The 26,215-nt window shown below is 39.1% G+C and overlaps 1 protein-coding gene across 2 annotated transcripts in view; it reads right to left on the bottom strand.

Annotated features, from left to right (window-relative positions):
- Positions 1-26,215, bottom strand: part of LOC139182007 (uncharacterized) — a 155,733-nt gene that overhangs the window by 81,297 nt on the left and 48,221 nt on the right. The gene's annotated exons all lie outside the window — the stretch shown is intronic.

The raw sequence follows: 26,215 nt of genomic DNA, 5'->3' as shown, positions 1-26,215 counted from the left end.
TCTGATCTATCATAAGATTTACAGATGTATATATATATATATATATATTTGTATATTTTAAAGGTCCTTATTTGATATAATTTTAAAATAGAGCTTGCTATTGTTGATCAGAGAATCTTCTGTGCATAGAAATAAATAGTTTGGCCTTAGTCAGAGAATTTTTGCACAGCTTCATCACACAGAAAACTAAGTGACACCAGGGACTCATCAGTAGTATAGCACTCAGTAACAGACAAGTAACAAAGCAAATACCCTTAACATTATGTATATATATACACATATATATATGTATATATACATATGTATATACATATGTATGTATACATATATATACATATGTATGTATACATATATATACATATGTATGCATACATATATATACATATGTATGCATACATATATATACATATGTATGTATACATATATATATACATATGTATACATACATATGCATATATATGTATATACACACACACATACATACATACATACTGGACAAGAGAAAAAATGTCAGAAGACTTTCTCTAAAGATAATAAAAATCCCTTTATTATATTATATGTTATAATAACATCTCTCCCATTTTCCTGGGAATTTTAATGCTCTCAGTAGTAAGGTAAGAGGGGTATTCTTTCAGCAAAACACCTAGAAAGCTAGACTTTACAAAAAAGGTTCAGGTCATTATTTTTAAGTTTTTTAGTAGGGCAGCCTTAAAATCAGTGTTCTGGTTGATTTTTAAAGCTCTTTTCATATTGTTTTTGAGTTTTAGTATTAAAGAATTTGTGAAATTTGGAACAGATGTAGTTCATAAGCACTGAATTTGTTTCATTTAGATATAATGCCTACACATATACCTGAGAGATAAAATAATTCAAACACTATATGGAAAGTCTTTGAATTTCATTTATAGAAAAAAACTGAAGTAGCAATCATACCTGCATATTTAAATGACATGGTGTACTTTCAATGTTTCTGATGTTTACACCTAATTTTATAATTAAATTTTTGTTATTACTCATACTTTTAGGGCATTCCATTTTGCTTACCATTTGTTTTATATACTTTTTTTTTTTTTTTCTTTTTGACCACACCTTACAGCCTGTGGGATTTTAGTTACCCCACCAGGGATCAACCTGAGTCCCTAGCATTGGAAGCACAGAGTCTTAACTGGACAAGCAGGGAAGTCATTGCTTTATATTTTAATTGAAAACTCTATATGTTTTAGCTAAAAAATATTTAAGACAAAAATATTGAAATTCCATTTCATCCCATTAGGTTTCACTTCCTTCCCAAGGATATGCCCTTGTTTCTATATGCTCTTTTAGCCATTTTCTTGTGTTTCCATAGTAATTATGCATATTCTTTTTATTTTCACAAATGTCATCATGCTATGCATACTATTATCATCATGTTCCCTTTCTAATGGCAATACCATTATTTATGTAATGTTTCACTTCATAGGAAAAGGTAAAACTATAAGATATTGACTTTAGGATATTATGGTATTTAAAAATGCAGTAATCAAGGCTAGTAGGAAAGGGGTGCAGACTTAAAAGATATTCACAACCTAAAAATTGAGAGTTCTATTTTATGTGGTACAAATTTTTAGGGCCTAAAGACCAAGAGCTGGCATCTCAAGCGACCCTGAGAGAAATGCTTCCAGGACATGAGGGAAAGAGCCAGGTGATATAGAAGTTTTGTAACAAAGGGTAGGTAGTCTTAACATCAAAAGATTATTGCTAAAGAAAACCAGATATCTCAAGTTAAGGAATTTAGCACTTTTTCTGTGTATGAGTAGATGTAAGAGACTGGGGTCACTGAAATCATTTCTTTGATATGCATCTCAGCTATTCTGGGGCCAGAATCCTGTTTTTCACATCCTGAACTGGCATGGTGCTCACTGTAGGGAGTGGCTACAGTCATAGCTGGCATTCTTCTCCTTCCTAAGTGCTGTTAGGACTCACCAGGTCACCATCTATTGTGGCTACAATTGTTGGTGACTGTGACATCCTTGCCTAATGATATGGAGGAAATATTACATCTCTCAGGTGTGTTGGAGATTCAGAGCTCAGGGCTGGCTTGGAGGCTAGGTGTGCTGGCCCACCACATTCCATCACTGGAAAAACAAATTCTTGTGATTGAAATCAGTGGCAAGGGAAACAAGTTGGGCCTCACACCTTTTCAAATTTATGCAGTGAATGCTGTCTTCCTATATATGGTGCATCGATTTGAAAGTCTTTTACAAGGTTGTAGGTACTGAATTCTTATTTTTGTTTTTGCTAATTATGTTTAATTTCCTGTTTTGCCGAACTATATCAAGGAAATAATATGTACAAATAAGCACAGGATGCTAAAGTTTATTCTTCTTCCCAGATCTATTTCCTCCCATTCAAGAACATCAATCATTACATAATTTCTATAAGATTCTGGAGTTGAAAGCCCATCCTGGGTATTATACAAATGTTCTTTTATAATCCTTTATGCCATTTCTGATTAAGGTAATTCACTCTGTTTTCATTATTGTTTTTCTTTTATTAAATTATCGTCACTAATTAGGTGACAATGACTTAAAGGAAAGAAGTAGGAGAAAGGCCTGAATATGCTGCTGGACACACTAGCTACTTCTGTTGGTCTGAGGTTTAAGCAGGAACCCCAAATTAAACATTATTCCTAGAAATGCAGTGATGAAATTCAAACATACTTTCCCCATCCCATACTGTGTTAAGTGTCCAATTCTTGTCCAATTTGAATATTCTACGAGGACATTTTATATCAGATGAGTTCTGAAATATCAATATATAAACATTCTGAGCATATTTAATGAAATAAAATCCCAAATTATTACCACACATAAAATTCTTCCTGCATCTATATTAGTCTTCTCAAGTGGGTATGATTTATCTTTCTATAATAAAAATTCTCCTTTTTGTTATTTAACTCACACTGCAATATCTTGTAGTCCATAATAAATTATAAATCCTCTTTTTGAATGTACAAGCTGAGAGTCACACCAGAAACAAACTATACCTTACTAAGTTCTTTAAAGACATAGAAAACTTTGAAAAGGAATAAATGTCTCTGGAGAAATGTCCTGACAAAGCAGTAATAAAAAGGTCACACTACTTTTCATGGAGCATTTGTCTTGTTTAATAAGAATTGTATCCCAAAATGTGTTTTAATTACTGATAATTAGAAACATTATATTTAAAGAAGGAATTAAGACTACCTTAATAGTAGGTTAAGCACACTGGTATAAATTTTTTATCAAAATGGCAACCCTATGATACGGGCATTCAGATTTATTCTCAAAGCTTTTTAACTTTTCCTAAAGATCAAGGGCAGAGTGTTTTACAGTTCTTATTTTATTATAACTTGAGACCAGTTTTTAACAATTATTACTTTAAGAATCATGGCTTATGTCTGAAGGATGAAATAAGAACAGATCATAAGCATACAAGAACATGAATTTAAATGGATATATGGAGAATATAAGAAGTATAGAGTTTACAATAAAATCAATGGCATATTTATTAAAATACTTTATCACATTTCTTTCAAGAAAAAAGTATTTAAATTTTAAGTTGTATGAAAGAGAAAAAGAGAAAGGAAATGCCTTCGTGTGCTTTTCATTGAACTTTCTTGCAAGAGTTCATTTAAATACCATCGCATGCAGATGAAAGACAGCTGATATGCCAATGGCATTCTTATTCCTGCTGAGAACTTATTTTCAGTAATATTCAATCAGTTTAAAACAACTTCAAACTATCAGTCTGATACAATGACAAACTCAAAAAAGGAAAGTGCTAGTCACTCAGTCCTGTCTGACTCTTTGCGACCGCATGCACTGGAGGCTGCCAGGCTCCTCTGTCCATGGGATTCTCTAGGCAAGAATACTGGAGTGGGTTGCCATTCCCTTTTCCAGGGTATCTTCCTGACCCAGGGATTGAACCTGGGTCTCCTACATTAAAGGCAGATTCTTTACCTTCTGGCAAACTCAAATACACAGCTGGATAAAAATTTCAACAGTGTTACTTGTTGATTGCTTACTAAAGGCAGAATCCTTAATGTCTTTTAATTCATAGATCTTCATCTCTAAAACTGGGAAAATCCTGTCTATGTTGCAGGGCTATTGTGATGTGTCAGGGAGGTGCTAGGCTGCATCAGGACAGCTTCTCAATAAATGCTGTCACTAGAGATTCTGGAAATGTCTACCCATTGGGTCGAGGGGTTCAGTGTATTTGATGACTCAGTGACTTTGTTATACTCTAAATGAGCCTAATGCAAACTACTGAATAATAAGACATCTTCACTATGTTAAATATCTAATCTTAAAGAACCCATCTGCCAATGCAGGAGACCTAAGAATTGCAGATTTGATCCCTGGCTTGGAAAGATCTCCAGTAGCATATTGGGCACCTAACGATCTGGGGAGTTCCTCTTTCAGTATCCTATCAGTTTGCCTTTTCATACTGTTCATAGGGTTCTCAAGGCAAGAATACTGAAGTGGTTTGCCATTCCCTTCTCCAGTGGACCACATTCTGTCAGACCTCTCCAACATGACCCGCCGTCTTGGGTGGCCCCACACAGCATGGCTTAGTATCATTGAGTTTCATGGAGTGGCTTAGTTTTATTGAGTTAGACAAGGCTGTGGACCGTGTGATTAGAGGGACAAGTTTTCTGTTATTATGGTTTCAGTGTGTCTGCCCTCTGATGTGCTCTCGCAACACCTACCGTCTTACTTGGGTTTCTCTTACCTTGGATGTGTGGTATCTCTTCACGGCAGCTCCAGCAAAGTGCAGCCGTTGCACCTTACCTTGGATGAGGGGTATCTCCTCTCCAGAAAGAATGAAGGGATGGAGCCAAAGCAAAAACCATACCCACTTGTGGATGTGTCTGGTGATAGAAGCAATGTCCGATGCTATAAAGAGCAATATTGCATAGGAACCTGGAATGTTAGGTTCATGAAACAAGGCAAATTGGAAGTGGTCAAACAGGAGATGGCAAGAGTGAATGTAGACATTCTAGGCATCAGCGAACTAAAATGGACAGAAATGGGTGGATTTAACTTAGATGACCATTATATCTATTACTGCAGGGAGAAATCTCTTATAAGAAATAAAGTAGCCATCACAGGCAACGAAAGAGCCCAAAATGCAGTACTTGGATGCAATCTCAAAAACACCAGAATGATCTCTGTTTGTTTCCAAGGCAAACCATTCAATATCACAGTAATCCAAGTCTATGCCCCAACCAGTAATGCTGAAGAAGCTGAAATTGAATGGCTCTATGAAGACCTACAAAACCTTTGAGAACTAACACCCAAAGATGTCCTTTTCATTATAGGGGACTGGAATGCAAAAGTAGGAAGTCAAGAAACACCTGGAGTAACAGGCAAATTTGGCCTTGGAATATGGAATGAAGCAGGGCAAAGTCTAATAGAGTTTTGCCAAGAGAACACACCAGTCATAGCAAACACCCTCTTCCAACATCACAAAAGAAGACTCTATACATGGACATCACCAGATGGTCAACACCAAAATCAGACTGATTATATTCTTTGCAGCCAAAGATGGAGAAGTTCTATACAGTCAGCAAAAAAAAAAAAAAAAAGACCAGGAACTGACTGTGGCTCAGATCATGAACTCCTTATTGCCAAATTCAGACTTAAATTGAAGAAAATAGGGAAAACCACTAGACCATTCAGGTATGACCTAAATCAAATCCCTTATGATTATACAGTGGAAGTGAGAAATAGATTTAAGAGTCTAGATCTGATAGATAGAGTGCCTGATGAACTATGGATGGAGGTTTGTGACATTGTATAGGAGACAGGGATCAAGACCATCCCCATGGAAAAGAAATGCAAAAAAGTAAAAATGGCTGTCTGAAGAGGCCTTACAAATAGCTCTGAAAAGAAGAGAGGCAAAAAACAAAAGAGAAAAGGAAAGATATAAGCAGCTGAATGCAGAGTTCCAAAGAATAGCCAGGAGAGATAAGAAACCCTTCCTCAGTGATCAATGCAAAGAAATAGAGGAAAACAATAGAATGAGAAAGACTAGAAATCTCTTCAAGAAAATTAGAGATCTCAAGGGAATATTTCATGCAAAGATGGGTTCGATAAAGGACAGAAATTGTATGAACCTAACAGAAGCAGAAGATATTAAGAAGAGTTGGCAAGAATACACATAAGAACTATACAAAAAACATCTTCATGACCAAGATGATCACTGACCTAGAGCCAGACATCCTAGAATGTGAAATCAAGGGGGCCTTAGAAAGCATCACTAGGAACAAAGCTAGTGGAGGTGATGGAATTCTAGTTGAGCTATTTCAAATCCTGAAAGATGATGCTGTGAAAGTGCTGCACTCAATATGCCAGCAAATTTGGAAAACTCAGCAGTGGCCACAGGACTGGAAAACGTCAGTTTTCATTCCAATCCCAAAGAAAGGCAATGCCAAAGAATGCTCAAACTACCACACAATTGCACTCATCTCACATGCTAGTAAAGTAATGCTCAAAATTCTCCAAGCCAGGCTTCAGCAATACGTGAACCATGAACTTCCAGATGTTCAAGCTGGTTTTAGAAAAGGCAGAGAAACTATTGAGCAAATTGCCAACATCCACTGGATCATGGAAAAAGCAAGAGAGTTCCAGAAAAACATCTATTTCTGCCTTATTGACTATGTCAAAGCTTTTGACTGTGTGGATCACAATAAACTGTGGAAAATTCTGAAAGAGATGGGAATACCAGACCACCTGACCTGCCTCTTGAGAAACCTGTATACAGGTGAGGAAGCAACAGTTAGAACTGTATGTGGAACAACAGACTGTTTCCAAATAGGAAAAGGATTACATCAAGGCTGTGTATTGTCACCCTGCTTATTTAACTTATATGCAGAGTACGTCATGAAAAACACTGGGCTGGAAGAAGCACAAGCTGGAATCAAGATTGATGGGACAAATTTCGATAACCTCAGATATGCAAATGACACAACCCTTATGGCAGAAAGCAAAGAGGAACTAAAATGCTTCTTGATGAAAGTGAAAGTGGAGAGTGAAAACTTTGGCTTAAAGCTCAACATTCAGAAAACGAAGATCATGGCATCTGGTCCCACCACTTCATGGGAAATAGACGGGGAAATAGTGGAAACAGTATCAGGCTTTATTTTTCTGGGGTCCAAAATCACTGCAGATGGTGTTTGCAGCCTTGAAATTAAAAGACTCTTACTCCTTGGATGGAAAGTTATGACCAAACTAGATAGCATATTCAAAAGCAGAGACATTAGTTTGCCAGCAAAGGCCCATCTACTCAAGGCTATGGTTTTTCCAGTGATCATGTATGGATGTGAGAGCTGGACTGTGAATAAAGCTGAGCACCGAAGAACTGATGCTTTTGAACTGTGGTATTGGAGAAGACTCTTGAGAGTCCCTTGGACTGCAAGGAGATCCAACTAGTCCATTCTGAAGGAGATCAGCCCTGGGATTTCTTTGGAAGGAATGATGCTGAAGCTGAAACTCCAGTACTTTGGCCACTTCGTGCGAAGAGTTGACTCATTGGAAAAGACTCTGATGCTGGGAGGGATTGGGGGCAGGAGGAGAAGGGGACGACAGAGGATGAGATGGCTGGATGGCATCACTGACTCGATGGACGTGAGTCTCAGTGAACTCCCGGAGTTGGTGATGGACAGGGAGGCCTGGCGTGCTGCCATTCATGGGGTTGCAAAGAGTTGGACATGACTGAGTGACTGAACTGAACTTGGAAAGATCTCCTGGAAATGGAAATGCAACCCACTCCACTAATTTTGCCTGGAGAGTCCCATGGATAGAGATATCTGGAGGGCTACAGTCCATAGGGTGGCAAAGAGTTGGACACAAGTGAAGTGACTTAGCACAAACATGTTACCAGTTTGTTTACTATAATGATCAACTCTGAGATTGGAACAAAAGAATGGTTTCAGTGTGGAACCATCTTTAGAAGTGAAGGGAAGTTTGTGTCAAAAATATTGAACATCCTCTGGCTAAAACAATGAATCTAGAAGGTGTTCAGTTCAATCGCTCAGTCCTGTCTGACTCTCTGTGACCCCATGGACTGCATCACACCAGGGCTCCCTGTCCATTACCAACTCCCAGAGTTTACTCAAACTCATGTCCATTTAGTCAGTGATGCCATCCAACCATTCATCCTTTGTGGTCCTCTTCTTCTCCAGCCTTCAGGGTCTCCCTCCCAGCATCAGGGTCTTTTCAAATGAGTCAGTTCTTCCCATCAGGTGGCCAAAGTATTGGAGTTTCAGCTTCAACATTAGTCCTTCCAATGACTATGCAAGACTGATTTCCTTTAGGATGGACTGGTTGGATCTCCTTGCAGTCCAAGGGACTCTCCAGAGTCTTCTCCAACCCCACAGTTCAAAAGCATCTATTCTTTGGCACTCAGCTTTCTTTATAGTCCAACTCTCACACCCATACATGACTACTGGGAAAACCATAGCCTTGACTAGGCAGAACTTTTTTGGCAAAGTAATGTCTCTGTTTTTTAATATGCTGTCTAGTTTGCTCATAACTTTTCTTCCAAGGAATAAGTGTCTTTTAATTTCATGGCTGCAATCACCATCAGCAGTAATTTTGGAGCCCCTAAAAAATAAAGTCTGCCACAGTTTCGCATCTATTTTCCATGAAGTGATGGGACCGGATTCCATGATCTTCATTTTCTGAATGTTGAGTTTGAAGACAACTTTTTCACTCTCCTCTTTCACTTGTATCAAGAGGCTCTTCAGTTCCTCTTCACTTTCTGCCCTAAGGGTAGTGTCATCTGCATATCTGAGGTTATTGAAATTTCTCCCACCAATCTTGATTCCAGTTTGTGCTTCTTCCAGCCCAGCATTTCTCATGATGTACTCTGCATATAAGTTAAATAAACAGGGTGACAACATACAGCTTTGAAGTACTCCTTTTCCTATTTGGAACCAATCTGTAGTTCCATGTCCAGTTCTAACTGTTGCTTCCTGACCTGCATACAGATTTCTCAAGAGGCAGTCAGGAGGTCTGGTATTCCCATGTCTTTCAGAATTTTCCACAGTTTATGGTGATCCACAGAGTCAAAGGCATTAGCATAGTCAATAAAGCAGAAATAAATGTTTTTTCTGGAACTCTCTTGCTTTTTCCATGATCCAGTGGATGTTGGCAATTTGATCTCTGGTTCCTCTGCCTTTTCTAAAACCAGTGATTTACCTATAAAATTGCCTGATTTGCATGTTGAAAGAGGGAGGAGTTGGTGGAAACTATTAGAGAAGAAACTGATCTTCCTGAGTTTACCGTTTTATCAGTTGATGCAATTAATTAATTGTCCTTTGCTGCTGCATCGCTTCAGTCGTGTCTGACTCTGTACGACTCCATAGATGGCAGCCCACCAGGCTCCAACATCCCTGAGATTCTCCAGGCAAGAACACTGGAGTGGGTTGCCATTTCCTTCTCCAATGCATGAAAGTGAAAGGGAAAGTGAAGTCGCTCAGTTGTAGCCGACTCTTAGTGGCCCCATGGACTGCAGCCTACCAGGCTCCTTCCATCCATGAGATTTTCCAGGCAAGAGTACTGGAGTGCGTTTCCATTGCCTTCTCCAGTTCCTAGTCTATGTGTGTATAAATATATACATATATGTCATAAGAATATATAAATACATGTTTTAAAATATATAATAAATATATATAAGAAAATATAACATTTTTGTATTGAAAAGGGGGAAATTAGTAAAGAACAATTACTGTTTAATTAAACTTATATAAAAGTATACCCTAAAAATGGTAAAGAACCTGCCTGCCAATACTAGACTCATAAGAGACACAGGTTCAGTCCCTGGGTTGGGAAGATCCCCTAGAGAAGGAAATGGCAGCTCACTCCAGTATTCTTGCCTGGAAAGTCCCATGGACAGAGGAGCCTGGCAGGCTACAGTCCATGGGGTGATAAAGGGTGAGACACAACTGAGCCCATGATGGATGTTTACCCTAGGAAAAAGATAAATTTATATTTGTGTGGACATGTGTATATGAAAATTATTACATGTCTTACATAGAAAATTTACTCCTTTTGAAGCAGTATTTAACATGTTTGGAGCCAAAATGATTTGAAATGACTTGACTATTGTATGAAAATTGCCCTTTGAACATAATATACACTGTGTAATTTTTACTACTGTGAGAAATGTATCACTGGTAATGTAAGCACATAAGCATTTTTATTGTAAATTAATGTTTTAAATCCAATTTTGCATAAAACAATGCATTACTGGACACTGAGAGAGAATTCCAGAAGATGAGTAAAGACCCCCTTAAGCATTTGGCTGAATACTGACCAGTATATGTGCCTGAGGTCAGGGAAAACCACCTGAAGGATTGGGTGTGACAGGGCAGAGCCTCCACACAAGGACAGTCATGTGCATGTTCCCATCCCCCCGATTGGAAAATCTCAAAGTTTACAGGGTATTGTACATGGAGGGTTTTGCCACAGTAGTAGGAAATAATTAGTCTAAAGCAAAACACTTCAAAAGTTCCAAATAACAAGTCCTATTAACTAGATCCAGAGGATCAAAAGGAATTTCTTATAAACTAGATCCAGAGGATCGAAAGTTTCAAAGGAATTTTAATAAGTCTCAAAATTAAGTATGAGGATATTTGTAGAAGTCAGTATATATACTATCCACTATGTAAAATTTACAGTGTCAGAGAACCAGTGAAAAATTACCAAGCAAGTATTTATTAGAAATAGTAAGCACTGACATTAAAAGAATTATTATATTCTTATTGCCTCTGTCCAAAAAGTAGATACAAAGAAGATCAAAAGGAATGCAAATCAGAGTTTCAGACTTCTAGAGATGAAAATTACAATGTTGAAGTTGAAAATAAATTGTATGTAACTAAAAATAAACTAAATATCATAAGAAAAAATTAATGAACTAGTAATTAAACTAAATATTGTAAGAAAAATTTAATAAACAATAGTGCATCCATGTGTGTTCTCACTCATGGCTGACTTTTTGGACCCCTGGCAGGCAAGAATACTGGAGTGGGTTGTCGTTTCCTCCTCCATAAGCAAAGGGGTAAATAAACTTTACTATTTTCATACAAAGTAATAGAAGAGTAGAAAGGAATGAATTATTAACTTATGCAACATGAACAAATCTCACATATGCCTAAAGAAAGAAGATAGACAAAAAGGATATATATATGGGTAGTTGAACATATACATAATTATAGAAAAATGTAAAATAATTCATGGTGACAACAGATTAGTTGTTGCCTGGCATTAGAGGGGTAGGTAAATATGTAAAGCATACATTAAAAAAGACCATGAGGAAACTTTTTGTCAACAGAAAGTATAAATACTTCCATGAGGAATGTTTTTGTCAATAGAAAGTATGAATACTTTCATATATATATAATTCATAGGATTTTCCTATGAATTACATTAGCATTTTCCTATCTCTTCAAACTTGTTTTCTAAAGACTTGAAATTACTGCTGTAATGTTCAAAGGAGCATTTTTACAGTTTACCACTTTAAAGATTTATATAACCTCATTTTTTATATAATGACATTGATTTAATGGCAAGATTGCAAATTCATCATTATTATCTATAACATTGCAACCATATGTGATTGAAAACAATTTTTTTCTTTGGGTCACTTACATATTTTCTGATCTTTAGAGCAGGGATTATAACTTCTGTTCATCCAGATTATCTCTTCAAAGACTCAGCACTCAGTCTAAGAACTGAATATGATGCTTACCTTCAGGTCACTTGCTTGACTCTGGTGACCATTCCTCTTTGCTGATCCTTTCAGGGGTAACCACTATCTTGAATTTTGCATTGAAAATTCATTTACCATTAATTTAAGCTTTTCCAAATGAACGGAGAGATTTTATATGCTTTTTCTGTTTTTGACATATCTCCTAGTGTTATATGTATGTGCTAAGTCACTTCAGTTGTATCTAACTCTTTAAAACCCTGTGGACTGTTGCCTGCCAGGCTCCTCTGTCCATGAGATTCTCCAAGCAAGAACACTGGTGTGGGTTGCTGTGCCCTCCTCCAGGGTATCTTCCCGACCCAGGTATTGAACCCATGTCTCATATCTCTTGCTTTGGCAGGTGGGTTCTTTACCACGAGCACCACCTGGGAAGCCCTGTTGTTACATGTGTAAAAACAACTTGGCAAATAACTAATAACTTAATATCTGCATTGTAGGGTGATGTTTTCAGTTTTATAAAATTGGATTGGGCCAAATTATCTTTCTAATCACTTGGACCTCCATCCACACCCAACAGAAAACAAATGAGTGTAACATTAGTGCTCTATTTCTCTGTCATCTCTTAGTGTTGCCTGACTTGATTTGTTTCACCAATTTGCTAAGTGTAAAATGATAGCTCTCTGTATTTTCAGCCTGTACTTTCCTTATTACTAGTGATGCTAATCACTTTTTCAGAAGGTCATGATCTTTTCAAATTTTCTTCTCTAAATCCTGGATCAAGTTTTCCCCCACATTTTTCTAATTTTAAAGTTTAAAAACTTTGCTCCTGTATGCTGGTACTAAGCCTTTGTCAGGGCTTCTCTGGTGGCTCAGTGGTAAAGAATCTACCTTCAGTGCAGGAGACATGGGTTTGATCCCTGTGTTCGGAAGATCCCCCAGACAAGGGAATGGAACCCAATCCAGTATTCTTGCCTGGGACACCCCATAGGCAGATGAGCCTGGCGGGCTACAGTCCATGGGATTGCAAAAGAGTTAGACATGACTTAGTGACTAAATAACAACAAAAGCCTTTGTCAGTTTAGTGAATTCTAAATACATTCTCCCACTTTAAAGGTTCTCTTCCTCTTTTATTATAAAAAAGAAGACAACTGCTGCATAGCGAGAGGGTGCCAGAGATCTGCATGGGGTCACCTCCAGCCCCAAGCAAGGTATTGATTTAGACTGAGGAAAGAACCACCTCAATGGTGAGAGGAAATGGTACTTGGAGTTCACATAAGGTTGGGAACAGTGTCTATCCCCAAGAGCCACGCTGGGAATCTTGTAATTCATTTGTCTTTGGGTAAACCCTGAAGAAGGAAATGGCTACCCATTCCAGTATTCTTGCCTGGAGAACTCCATAGCCTGGCAGGCTACAATCCATGGGAGCGCAAAGAATCTGACATGACTGAATGACTAACAATTATACTACTTAGTGTAAGTAAGACATAGTGACTAAACAACAAAACAGGGTACTCAGAAGAGTCTGGTTTCAGCACTAGGGCATCCTTTTAGCTTTAAACTAAATCCTGCCTATGGTTCTGTGTGTGTGTTACTTGCTGTCATGTCCAGCTCTTTGCAATCCCATGGATTGTAGCCTGCCAGGCTCCTCTGTCCATGGAATTTCCCAAGCAAGAATACTGCAGTAGATTGCCATTTCCTTCCCCAGGTGATCTTCCTTCCCCAGGAATAGAACCCAGCTCTCCTGCATTGCAAGTAGACGCTTCACCATGGAGTCACCAGGGAAGCCCATGATTCTGCAAAACCAATGTAAAAGCAAGAACTGAAAGGTGAACATATCACATTTACAAGAAAACCAACTACATTCCAGTTTAAAAAAAAAAAAAAATCCGTCCATTGTCATTTATGGGACACAGACAGATACAGTCTACAATACAATGAAATTCACAAGGTCTGATGAAATAAAAACTGTTTTACATGTACAAAAGCTTAAGGAATTTGTAACCAGCAGACCTGCACTTCCTGAAATCTTAAATGAATTGGTTCAGATGTAAAGTTAATATTAATCCTGTGGGTAAGTACATAATACTGTTTCTTCATTAAAAACCCTTTAACAAATATTAATGGTAACAACAAAATGTGAGGTTTCTAACCAAAGTAGAACTGAATGTGTGAAAGTAATGGCAAAATGACCAGGAAAAGAGACAGGGAGGTACATTATGAGAAGTTCCTTTTACTATATGTGAAGAGTAATATTACTTGAAGGCAAACAGTTATATGTTGAATATACATATTATTAAAACAAAGCAACCACTAAAATAGCAAAACCCAAACTGACAGCTAATAAGCAAAAAAAAAAAAAAAGGAAGATGATGATAAAGTGGAATTGTAAAAAATAAAAAAAACAAAAAATGTTAGTTCTAAAGGAGGGAGGAGAGGAGAAATAGTATAGCACAGAGCAAAAAAATAAATAAATAAATATAAAAATACAAAAATGAATGTATCCTATATGGTTTTATTCATACAAACTTCTGGAAAATGCAAACTAACTGACAGTGATGAAAGCAGATCATTGATGTCCTGGGCAGGAAGGGAAAGGCAAGAATGAGGATTACCAAGGAGCACAGGAAACTTTGGAGGGTGATGGTATGGTCATATCTTGATTGTGATGCTGGTGTTACGTTTATGTAGATGACCAACCTTGGCAGTGGTTATAATCACTTTAAGAAAACATTGTTGCTGTTCAGTTGCTAAGTAGTGGCTGAATATTTCACAACCCCATGGACTGTAGCCCTTCAGGCTCCTCTGCCCATGGGATTTCCCAGGCAAGAACACTGGAGTGGGTTGCCATTTCCTTCTCCACAGGATCTTCCTGACCCAGGGATCAAACACACATCTCTTAGGTCTCCTGTGTTGGCAGGTGGATTCTTTACCACTAAGCCACTTCAGATCTGATCAGTCACTCAGTCGTGTCCGACTCTTGCGACCCCATGAATCGCAGCACGCCAGGCCTCCCTGTCCATCACCAACTCCCGGAGTTCACTGAGACTCACGTCCATCGAGTCAGTGATGTCATCCAGCCATCTCATCCTCTGTCTTCCCCTTCTCCTCTTGCCCCCAATCCCTCCCAGCCTCAGAGTCTTTTCCAATGAGTCAATTCTTCACATGAGGTGGACAAAGTACTGGAGTTTCAGCTTTAGCATCATTCCTTCCAAAGAAATCCCAGGGCTGATCTCTTTCAGAATGGACTGGTTGGATCTCCTTGCAGTCCAAGGGACTCTCAAGAGTCTTCTCCAACACCACAGTTCAAAAGCATCAATTCTTCAGTGCTCAGCCTTCTTCACAGTCCAACTCTCACATCCATACATGACCACAGGAAAAACCACAGCCTTAACTAGACAAACCTTTGTTGGCAAAGTAATGTCTCTGCTTTTGAACATGCTATCTAGGTTGGTCATAACTTTCCTTCCAAGGAGTAAGCATCTTTTAATTTCATGGCTGCAGTCACCATCTGCAGTGATTTTGGAGCCCAGAAAAATAAAGTCTGACACTGTTTCCACTGTTTCCCCATCTATTTTCCATGAAGTGATGGGACTGGATGCCACTAAGCCACTTAGGGATGCCCTTAAGCTTGTATAAAATACTGGAAAAGACAGTATCATACATTAATCCTGAATAGTTACAGGTCAGAATTTCCCCTTATAAAATCATTAATTATGCAATACATTTAAATCACACTTTTTATTTTTATAATATATCCTAGTTATTGAACAAATGCCATGTTGTAATCAGCTTTTTGTATGATTAATACATATTTCTTGACCTAATAGCACACTTGCAAATAATGTATTATTTTTCTAATATTAAAAAATGGAATTTGTATCTTATGGAATGAGTTTACACTATCTTCATTTATTAATTATATCATATATTTTTTTAAAATTTAGTGCTAGACACAGAATTTTTACTAATTAAATAATCCTTTGATAAAAGAGGAATAAACATGTTTATTTATCATTAGATACTAGATGTACATGATTTTAGATTAAAAAAAGAAGTATAGTAAGAAAGACTTCAAGAAACTTACTTTGTTTTCAGTGTTAGGTAATGCAGTGTTCCATACACATCAGAGACTCATGAGTGCCTATGTTTTATCTCACTCTCTTTAGTGTGTGTCTTATATTTCTAGTGATACCAGAATGCCTGCTGGAGCTCCAGCCATCAATTTCAAATCCCAGGTGGCAGAAATAAGGAATAGGAAAGATATCTGCTTTTAAGGAGCATAAGCTATCTGTGTTTTATTTCATTGGTCAGAATAAACCCATAGGGTGAAATGAGAGACTGGAAAATGTAGTGCTTTATTGGGCATTTTATTGCCTCCCATAAGATCAGGATCTATTACTAAGAATAGGAAAATCAACGTGTACAACTACTGGTCTCTACCTCATTACACAGTTAAAATTATTTTTTTCCAGATAACATCAAAAGCAACTTGTAATTTTTAGACCTGAGGTTAAGGTTATTAATTTGAGTTTTTTAATGTTATTTCCTTGTGGTAGTAACTCTTAGTATTAGATCTGCCTTCTTAACAAATCTTTAAGTCTATCATACATTACTATTGACAATAGGTACAGTGTTGTACAGAAGATCTCCAGAGCTTAAAGATTTTAATAGCAAGGATAGAACAGACATGCAGATAAAAGGTTACCAGATTTTAAATTAGAAGACAAAAGTCAGAGGCTCAAACTTAAGGAAAATGGAAGATAATTTTAACTTTATAATTTTAATGTTATTACTATTAGCATTAACCATATCCTTAGGTTGCATTATGTTGACTGGTTTACCAGTCTATAAATATTTATCTTCTTTTTAAAGTAATTTTAAAACCAGTTGATGAAAATTTAATTTTTCTATTGACTCAAAAATTTTCAAAGCTTTGGTGAAGGATCAGAAGCTAGTGGGTTTGTGCAGGGTGGAAATCATCTCTCATTCTTCTTGACATATCCAGAACCTATGAGTGCCTGAATGCCTGATTCATAAATTAGGTGCCCATTAAATTCAAGTTGAAGAGACAATGTTTGAAAAAAGTGGTCTTACCAAAAATGCACACGGACAAAAACATTTTTGTTTTTCCTGAGAAAAGTGAATACTGTAAAAGTGACAAGTGTAAGGAGGATAGAAAGGAAAGTCATTAGAGGCATTAGTGCCTTTTTTTATATAAGTATAAAACTGTGTATGCTTAAGATATAGAGCTTGATGATTTGATAGATGTACACATTGTAAAAAGATCATAATCAAGCCACATGTTTATCATCTCTACATAGTTACTTTTTAAAATGTGTGCTTGTGTGTATGTATGTGGAAAAGATTTAAGATCCTTTTAGAAAATGTCATATTTACAATTTAGTATGAACATTGGGCAGCATGCCCTTAAGGTAGATCCCCAGAACTCATTGATCCTGTGTAAGTGAATCTCTGTACCTGCGAGGAGCAGCTCCCCATTTCCTGCCAGCAAACACATTATACTCTCGGCTTCAGTGAGTCTCTTTTAGATCCCGTGTGTAAGTGAGCTGGCATCGTCTTTATCCTCTGGGGCTTATTTCACTTAGCATAGTGAGTTCTGGGTTTCTCCATCTTGTTCCAAATGACAGGATTTCCCTCTTTCTAAGCTGGAATAATGACGTGCAGATACATCTTTGAGATTTGACTTTAATTTCATTTAGACATACCCTTGATCCTTGAATAATGCATGTCTTCGGGGTGCCCACCCTCCCTCTAGTCAAAAATCCACATGAAATTCAAAATCTGGATCTCCTAATAGGCAGGTGATTCCCCCCGATTCAGGTTCCCCATGTGTGGATGCAACTGACCACAGACCTGATAGCCCTGGAGTATTTACTACTGAAAAAATAATCCACGTGTAAGTTCAGTTCACTTCAGTCGCTCAGTTGTCTCCGATTCTTTGCAACCCCATGGACTTCAGCATGCCAGGCTCCCTGTCCATCACCAATTCTCTGAGTTTACTCAAACTCATGTCCATTGAGTCGGGGATGCCATCCAACCATCTCATCCTCTGTTGGCCCCTTCTCCTCCCACCTTCAATCTTTCCCAGCATCAGGGTCTTTTCAAAAGAGTCAGTTCTTCGCATCAGGTGGTCAAAGTATTGAAGTCTCAGCTTCATCATCAATCCTTCCAATGAATATTCAGGACTGATTTCATTTAGGATGGACTGGTTGGATCACTTTGCAGTTCAAGGGACTCTCAAGAGTCTTCTCCAACACCACAGTTCAAAAGCATCAATTCTTTGGCACTCAGCTTTCTTTATAGTACAACTCTGGAAAAACCGTAGCTTTGACTAGATGGACCTTTGTTGGCAAAGTAATGTCTCTGCTTTTTAATATGCTGGCTAGGTTGGTCATAACTTTCCTTCCAAGTAGTAAGCATCTTTTAATTTCATGGCTGCAGTCACCATTTGCAGTGATTTTGGAGCCCCCCCGCCACCCCATCGAAAAAAATCTGCCACTGTTTCCACTGTTTCCCCATCTATTTGTCATGAAGTGATGGGACCGAATGTCATGATCTTAGTTTTCTGAATGTCTTTCAACTAACACATAACTCAACAAGCACATTTTTATACATTTTTGAGTTACAGTTGTCAAAATACAAGCACACATTGAACAAACACTGTGTATATCAATATTTTGAGTTTTAATGTGACAAATGGGCTTGTTTAATGTTTGCACATAGGTAGTTAAGATGAGGAATCACTGTTTTCTTCATTTAATACTGCAGGAGGCAAACAATCAACTGTAAAAGCAATTATCCTTGCATAGTTTCCATAGCAATGTATAAAATGTTTGTACTTTGTTCCTATCATATTTATCTTGAATATATTTATTGTAATGTGATTTTCTTTCTTGTTTCTAATAAAAATAGATTTTGCATTTTATATGTCTTCATTGTTTATATTTTTCTAGTGCTTTATACCTGTTGCATTTTACAAAATTAGTTTTCCACATTAAATTGTGCAGGAAGTGATGACGGATTCTAGATAGTTTGGGAAGTACTGAGCTTCATGAAAATTTCAGAAGACAAATAGAATATCTTTTCAAATATAGTAAGGTATTTGGAGTGGTATAAGTATGTAGAAACTTAAACAGTGACTTAATCAATATTTGACTGCTGTTAAGTCACTCAGTCATGTCTGACTCTGTGCGACCCCATAGACGGCAGCCCACCAGGCTCCCCCGTCCCTGGGATTCTCCAGGCAAGAACACTGGAGTGGGTTGCCATTTCCTTCTCCAATGCATGAAAGTGAAAAGTGAAAGTGAAGTCGCTCAGTCGTGTCTGACTCTTAGCGACCCCATGGACTGCAGCCTACCAGGCTCCTCTGCCCATGGGATTTTCCAGGCAAGAGTACTAGAGTGGGGTGCCATTGCCTTCTCCGAATATTTGACTAACAAAAGAAAAAAGTATGAAGTTCAAGTTTTGAATTGCTGTAGTTGAGTGAAATGTGAGACACTCAATTTTCTGGGAAATTCAGGAGAAGACACAAGTTCGAAAAGGCACGAGGAGCTAGCAAGATAGTTTATAAGTATTTTATTTTTTTATTTTTTTTATTTTATTTTATTTTTAAACTTTACAATTGTATTAGTTTTGCCAAATATCAAAATGAATGCACCACAGGTATACATGTGTTCCCCATCCTGAACCCTCCTCCCTCCTCCCTCCCCATACCATCCCTCTGGGTCGTCCCAGTGCACTAGCCCCAAGCATCCAGTATCGTGCATCAAACCTGGACTGGCAACTGGTTTCTTACATGATATTTTACATGTTTCAATGTCATTCTCCCAAATCTTCCCACCCTCTCCCTCTCCCACAGAGTCCATAAGACTGTTCTATACATCAATGTCTCTTTTGCTGTCTCGTATACAGGGTTATTGTTACCATCTTTCTAAATTCCATATATATGTGTTAGTATACTGTATTGGTGTTTTTCCTTCTGGCTTACTTCACTCTGTATAATAGGCTCCAGTTTCATCCACCTCATTAGAACTGATTCAAATGTATTCTTTTTAATGGCTGAGTAATACTCCATTGTGTATATGTACCACAGCTTTCTTATCCATTCATCTGCTGATGGACATCTAGGTTGCTTCCATGTCCTGGCTATTATTGGGAATGCAAACTAGTACAGCCACTATAAGTATTTTAAATGTTTGATAGATTTTTTCTGTATTTTAGTTCAGTTCAGTTCAGTTGCTCAGTCATGTCTGACTCTTTGCCACCCCATGAATCGCAGCACGGCAGGCCTCCCTGTCCATCACCAACTCCCGGAGTTCACTGAGACTCACGTCCATCGAGTCAGTGATGCCATCCAGCCATCTCATCCTCTGTCGTCCCCTTCTCCTCTTGCCCCCAAATCCCTCCCAGCATCAGAGTCTTTTCCAATGAGTCAACTCTTCGCATGAGGTGGCCAAAGTACTGGAGTTTCAGCTTTAGCATCATTCCTTCCAAAGAAATCCCAGGGCTGATCTTCAGAATTTACATCATAGTTAAAATTTTCAGAGATAACTGAAAAATCACGGCATCCTTTCCTTCCCCTGAGTTTGCATGACATGGGATCATAAAATTTCATTTAGCCTCAGGTGTTTCACTGGTTATCAACAGAGAATTTCTTTCTGTTTCTCATACTCCACTGCCTCCCAGGAGTCCTGTGTATATTTTTAAAGATTTAGCCTGAAGATAAATTTGAATGACATTGTAGTTAGAATCATTATTATCTTGAAAAATACAAAATTCTTTTTTGGAGATCAAATTGTATTTTATGAACATAGGTTTCTACCAAGATGACAGTTTGCATGTTTCTCACATGTCTGGACTCCATCAGTGAAGTGTATCTCTAGCATGATATTTCAGATTATCTTTATTTCTCACATGTACTTGGAGTGATGAATAACCAGTAAATTAACAGGCAAATAAACATAGCTATTAACATATTTAAGAAATGAAACATACTATACTATCAGATTTTACAGGGATAGTTCTCACACCTTTGACTAAGTAAATCAATATATCTTATTGTTTATTTTTCAATTTTCATGATGGCTTATGACTGTCATCTGTCACACTTTTCAGATATTTTGCATTTACTTGTATAATTATATATATATATATATATCTGTCTTACAATACTGTATATCCCTGTATTTATTCCTTTTTAGTAACTAGCATTCAGCCTGACAAAGATTAGGGGCTAAATAAATATGAGTAAATGAAAGAAGGACTTTATTAAACATACAGTCTGGCCAGAACAAAATGCTTATTAATTACCGAGTTCCATTTGCTTGTCAGTAGCCTTCTGCCTAGGGACACTAAAAAGATTTGAAATGTCGGTTGTTATTATCTTTAGGCACGGCTGTTCGGTGACTCTGTTATTAAAATTAATTTTCTTCTCATGCAAAAATGAAGTAACTTGCCCATTCTTAGAATGCATTTTGAATTTCCTAGAAGAAAATGCACTTTGAAATGCTCGTTGCTTTTTTCTACAGTTATTTGAAATATGGCAGAGAGGGTTTCTCTTGCAGAGAAGTCTCTTAACCATTCTACTCCAATAATTCTAGTAACCCGGGTCTCTAAAATAATCTCTTAGAGGCTCATTCCGTGCCACTAACCTGTGAACATCTGCTTTCCAGCAAATATCTGTATTTTAGAGAACAGTGAGGCTTACACTGTGATTTGTTTTCCTCCCTATGAAACTAAGCAAAAGCATTTTTCATTCAAAATGGTATAAATAATCTTGTCCACCAGGTTCAGACAGAAAAGAATCCACCCGCATTACGGGAGACCTGGGTTCCATCCCTGGTTGGGAAGATCCTCTGGGGAAGGGAAAGGCTCCATTGTTCTAACCTGGAGAATTCCATAGACTGTATAGTCCTGGGGGTAGCAAAGAGTCGGACACGAGTGCGCGACTTTCACTTTTATATTGTTTTAACACTTTCATGCAAAATTATATCTGAGAGCATTTAACAGTTCTTGAAGACTAGCTCTGTCGCCCTGGCGGGCCGCCCTCCTGTCCCACGCGGCGGGGCAGCGCCGGCCTCAACCCAGGAGAGCGTCCGGGGAGCCCGCGGGCGATTGGCCCCTGCCGCGCGGGCTGGCGGGCGGCGGCGACGGGCGGCTCCGCCGGGCGGGGACCACACGCCGCCTGCCCGCGCGCGGCCCCTTGTCCTCGCGCGGCGAAGGCCCCGCGCGGCGGCGCTAGCGGCGGGACATGGTGGGCCCTGCGCGAGTTATAGGCGCTCCTTCTGAGACGCCCTGTTAAGCCTCTCGATCTGTGGCGGCCGCACCCGCGGAAAACGACGGGAGGCGCAGACGGAGCAAAGTCAGAGGAGCAGCTCGGTCCCCGTCGAGCCTCCAACGCAGGCCGAGGATGGCCGGACTCCCGCCGCTGGAGGAGCCAGTTCCGCTGAGGCGCTTGTGCGCCCCTTTCCTCACCCTTCCGAGGCTGCTCCCGCTCCGGAGCCAGACCTCGGCGCGGGCGCGCGGTCCCGGCAGGCGGCCCGGGGCTGGAGCCCGAGGCCCGGGGCGGGGAGCGCGGGGTGTGGGCCGGGGGCGCCGTGGGCGGCGGAGGCAGCCCGCAGCCTGAGGGCGGAGCGCGGCGGCCGGCCCGGGTGCGGGTGGCACGGCTCCTTGGGGCCCCGGGTGCGGCTTTCGGGGACTGGGTGCCGCGAGGCGCGTCCGGGAGCTCGGGGGCCCGCGGGGTCGGGGGGCTGCGGTGTTCGTCCCGGGCTCCGGCCGCGGCTGAGTTTGGGGGAGAGCGAGCCTGCGCCCCGGGGGGCGGCGGGGTGGGGACCGGGGCATTTTGGTCACTAATTTTCTCTCAGGTTGAGGAGTCAAGAACTGAAAAATTGATGGTTTTTTGGATTTGAGGATGTGGAAGATCCTATGATTCCTCGTGAGAGTTAACTATTTGGACCTTAATGTCCGACGACGAGTCTCTCAGCGTTTAACTTTGTTAATTATGGCTTTCTCTGTATAAATTTAGATTTTTTTCTTTCTGTAGGCAGATCTGTCAATGTTATTTTTATTTTTTAAATTAAATTTATTTTAATTAGAGGCTAATTACCTTACAATATTGTATTGGTTTTGCCATACATCAATATTTTTAAAGTTCCTGGCTGGGATGTCATTCTGAGAAAACGCTTGTTCACCTCAGCTGAACATAGTTTCCCATCCTTTCCTCTGGTCTGAGTTTTGATTTGCTTCGGTGCTCCTTCTGACCTTCTTTTGTCCTGCTGGTGAGAGCAGGGCTCCCAGCTCTTCCCAATGATTTCCATCTCCGGCTCTCTATTGAGATCCCTGCTCTGTTCCTGCTAGGTGGAGGTAGTGTCTGGGCTCTCCAAGCAGTCTCTGTTGACAGACCATGGTGGGAGGGACCCCTCCTTACCGTGGTGGGAGTGGGAGTTCCAGCTCCCCATTTTCTTATTAACAAGGTTTGAGAAATGTTCATTCATCCATAACATCATTGGCCACCCACCAGGGGATACACTTTCAGTTGGCGAATTTAAAAAAGACATACTCTTTGCTCTCAAGCAGTTAAAAGGGTGTAACATCAGAAGTGGAAATGCGCATTTTTATAAACATTTATAAATGGTTGAAATGTGTACTAAAATTGTATGCATGATTATATTGCAAAACTTCACATATGTTCCTTAATGTTTAGTTAAAAATCAGCTGGGGAGCTTATATCACAAAAGAATAAAGGTAAATAAATATGATAGGATATAATTTAAAGTTATATAATGCAGTGTTGATTTTAGCATGATTCATTATAGTCTACTCACATTAACATTTTCATAAAGTATATATAAATTTAACACATACTGAAAACCTATGGTGATATTAAACATTCGATTCATTATTCAACATTTTATTTTCAGAACATTAATATAAAATTTGATGATTTAAGAAAGTATAATCTTGATAAAGATTATAAAGAACAATTTACTAATGAAAATAAACATAACAAACAAGGGTCAGAATTGGAAATGATATTATTGAAGTACAGATATGTTTGTTGAAAAAAATCTTCCACATTTCTTAGTTTAAACTTGTAGACATTGTCACTAAAATCCATTAAAATAGTTTAGCTCCTTAACCAGGATCTGTATTTCATTATACATTAGTTGCTGCTGCTGCTACTGCTGCTAAGTCGACTCTGTATGACCCCACAGACGGCAGCCCACCAGGCTCCCCCTTCCCTGGGATTCTGCAGGCAAGAACACTGGAGTGGGTTGCCATTTCCTTCTCCAATGCAGGAAAGTGAAAAGTGAAAGTGAAGTCACTCAGTCATGTCCAACCCTTAGCGACCCCATGGACTGCAGCCCACCAGGCTCCTCTGTCCAAGGGATTTTCCAGGCAAGGGTACTGGAGTGGGGTGCCATTGCCTTCTCCGGTTATGATCATGAAAAACACATTTTCTAATTCAATAATTCTAAAGCTATTTGTCTCTTTACCACAAAATGATGGCGAGTGGAAATTTTGGCTGAAAGTATCAATATGTTGCTCTTAAGTCTGCACTTAAACAAGACCTGGAAACAATTCAACCTCGCTTCAATTTATGCCATCTCCCTTCCTTCCCATTCCTATCACAAAGCAGTTTCACAGTCTAAGGGAGGATTAATATTGGTGTAAGTAGATAAATAATTTTCATATAAGAAATAATGAATTAATGTGTTCTACTTATACACTTCCCCATTCAAATTATGTTTCATTCAACCCCTGGCTTCAAATACACTGGTTGTTCATGGCCAAGGATTTTGAAGAAACAAAATGTGATGGCTTTAAAGGACTAAGCTTGCAAAGTACAAATAGTAATTTTTCCTCTATAAAATCTTCAGTTAATCAAGGCCTAGATAAGAGATTGGAGTGAAAAAAAAAACTCATTGTAAGGGAAATTATGTCACATTGTAACCCAAAGAAGATGGAAAATGGGATGAAAAAGTATAGCCTTTCAACTTCTTAATCTTAGATTGGGCTTCCCTAGTGGCTCAGACTATAAAGAATCTGCCTGCAATGCGGGAGACCCATGTTCCATCCCTGGGTTGGATAGATCCCCTGGAAAAAGGAATGGCTACCCACTCCAGTATTCTTCCCTGGAGAAGTCCATGGATGGAGGAGCCTGATGGGCTAAAGTCCATGGGGTTGCAAAGAGTTGGACACCACGGAGTGATTATGAATAAATGTAAAAAGTCTAAGCTGTATGGGACAAGACCTAGAGTTCAGTTGTTCAGTGGTGTCCAACTCTTTGAGACCCCATGGACTGCAATGTACAAGGATTTCCTATCCATCACCAACTCTCAGAGATTACTCAAACCCATGTCCATCGCCTTGGTGATGCCATCCAACCACCTCATCCTCTGTCCACCCTTTCTGTCTTCAATCTGACACAGCATCAGGGTATTTTTTTTTTTATCAGTGAGTCAGTTCTTCACATCAGGTGCCCAAAGTTTGGAGCTGAAGCTTCAGCATCAGTCCTTCCAATAAATATTCAAGATTCACTTCCTTTAGGATTGACTGGTCTTGCAGTCCAAGGGACTCTCAGGAGTGTTCTCAAACACCACAGTTCAAAAGCATCAGTTCTTTGGCACTCAGCTATCTTTATGGTCCCAATTCTCACATCCATGCATGCCTACCTGGAAAAACAATAGCATTGACTAGACTGATGTTTGTTGGCAAAGTAATGTCTCTGCTTTTGAATATGCTGTCTAGGTTGAAACATAGTTTTTCTTCCAAGGAGCAAGCGTCTTTTAATTTCATGGCTGCAGTCACCATCTGCAGTGATTTTGGAGCCCAAGAAAATAGTCTGTCACTGTTTCCATTCCTTCCCTAACTATTTGCCATGAAGTGATGGGACCAGATATGATGATCTTTGTTTTTTGAATGTTACATTTTAAGCCAGCTTTTTCACTCTCTTCTTTCACTTTCATCAAGAGGCTCTTTAGTTCCTTTTCACTTTCTGCCATAAAGGTGATGTCATCTGCATATTTGAGCTTATTGATATTTCTCCTTGCAATCCTGATTCCAGCTTGTGCTTCATCAAGCTCGGCATTTTGCATGATGTACTCTGCATCAGTTCAGTTCATTCGCTCAGTCATATCAGACTGTGACCCCATGGTCTGCAGCATGCCAGGCCCCCGTGTCCATCACCAACTCCTAGAATTTACTCAAACTCAGGTCCATTGAGTCGGTGATGCCATCCAGCCATCTCATCCTCTGTCGTCCCCTTCTCCTCCTGCCTTCAATCTTTCCCAGCATCAGGGTCTTTTCAAATGAGTCAGTTCTTTGCATCAGGTGGCCAAAGTATTGGAGTTTTAGCTTCAGCATCAGTCCTTCCAATTAATATTCAAGACTGATTTCCTTTAGTTACATAAGCAGAGGGACAGTAGGCAGCCTTGATGTACTCCTTTCCCAGTATGGAATC

Source organism: Bos indicus, unplaced genomic scaffold (assembly GCF_029378745.1).
Source record: "Bos indicus isolate NIAB-ARS_2022 breed Sahiwal x Tharparkar unplaced genomic scaffold, NIAB-ARS_B.indTharparkar_mat_pri_1.0 scaffold_57, whole genome shotgun sequence".
NCBI lineage: Eukaryota > Metazoa > Chordata > Mammalia > Artiodactyla > Bovidae > Bos > Bos indicus.
The sequence above is the reverse complement of the archived record's forward strand: the minus strand, read 5'-3'. Positions and strand labels throughout refer to the sequence as shown.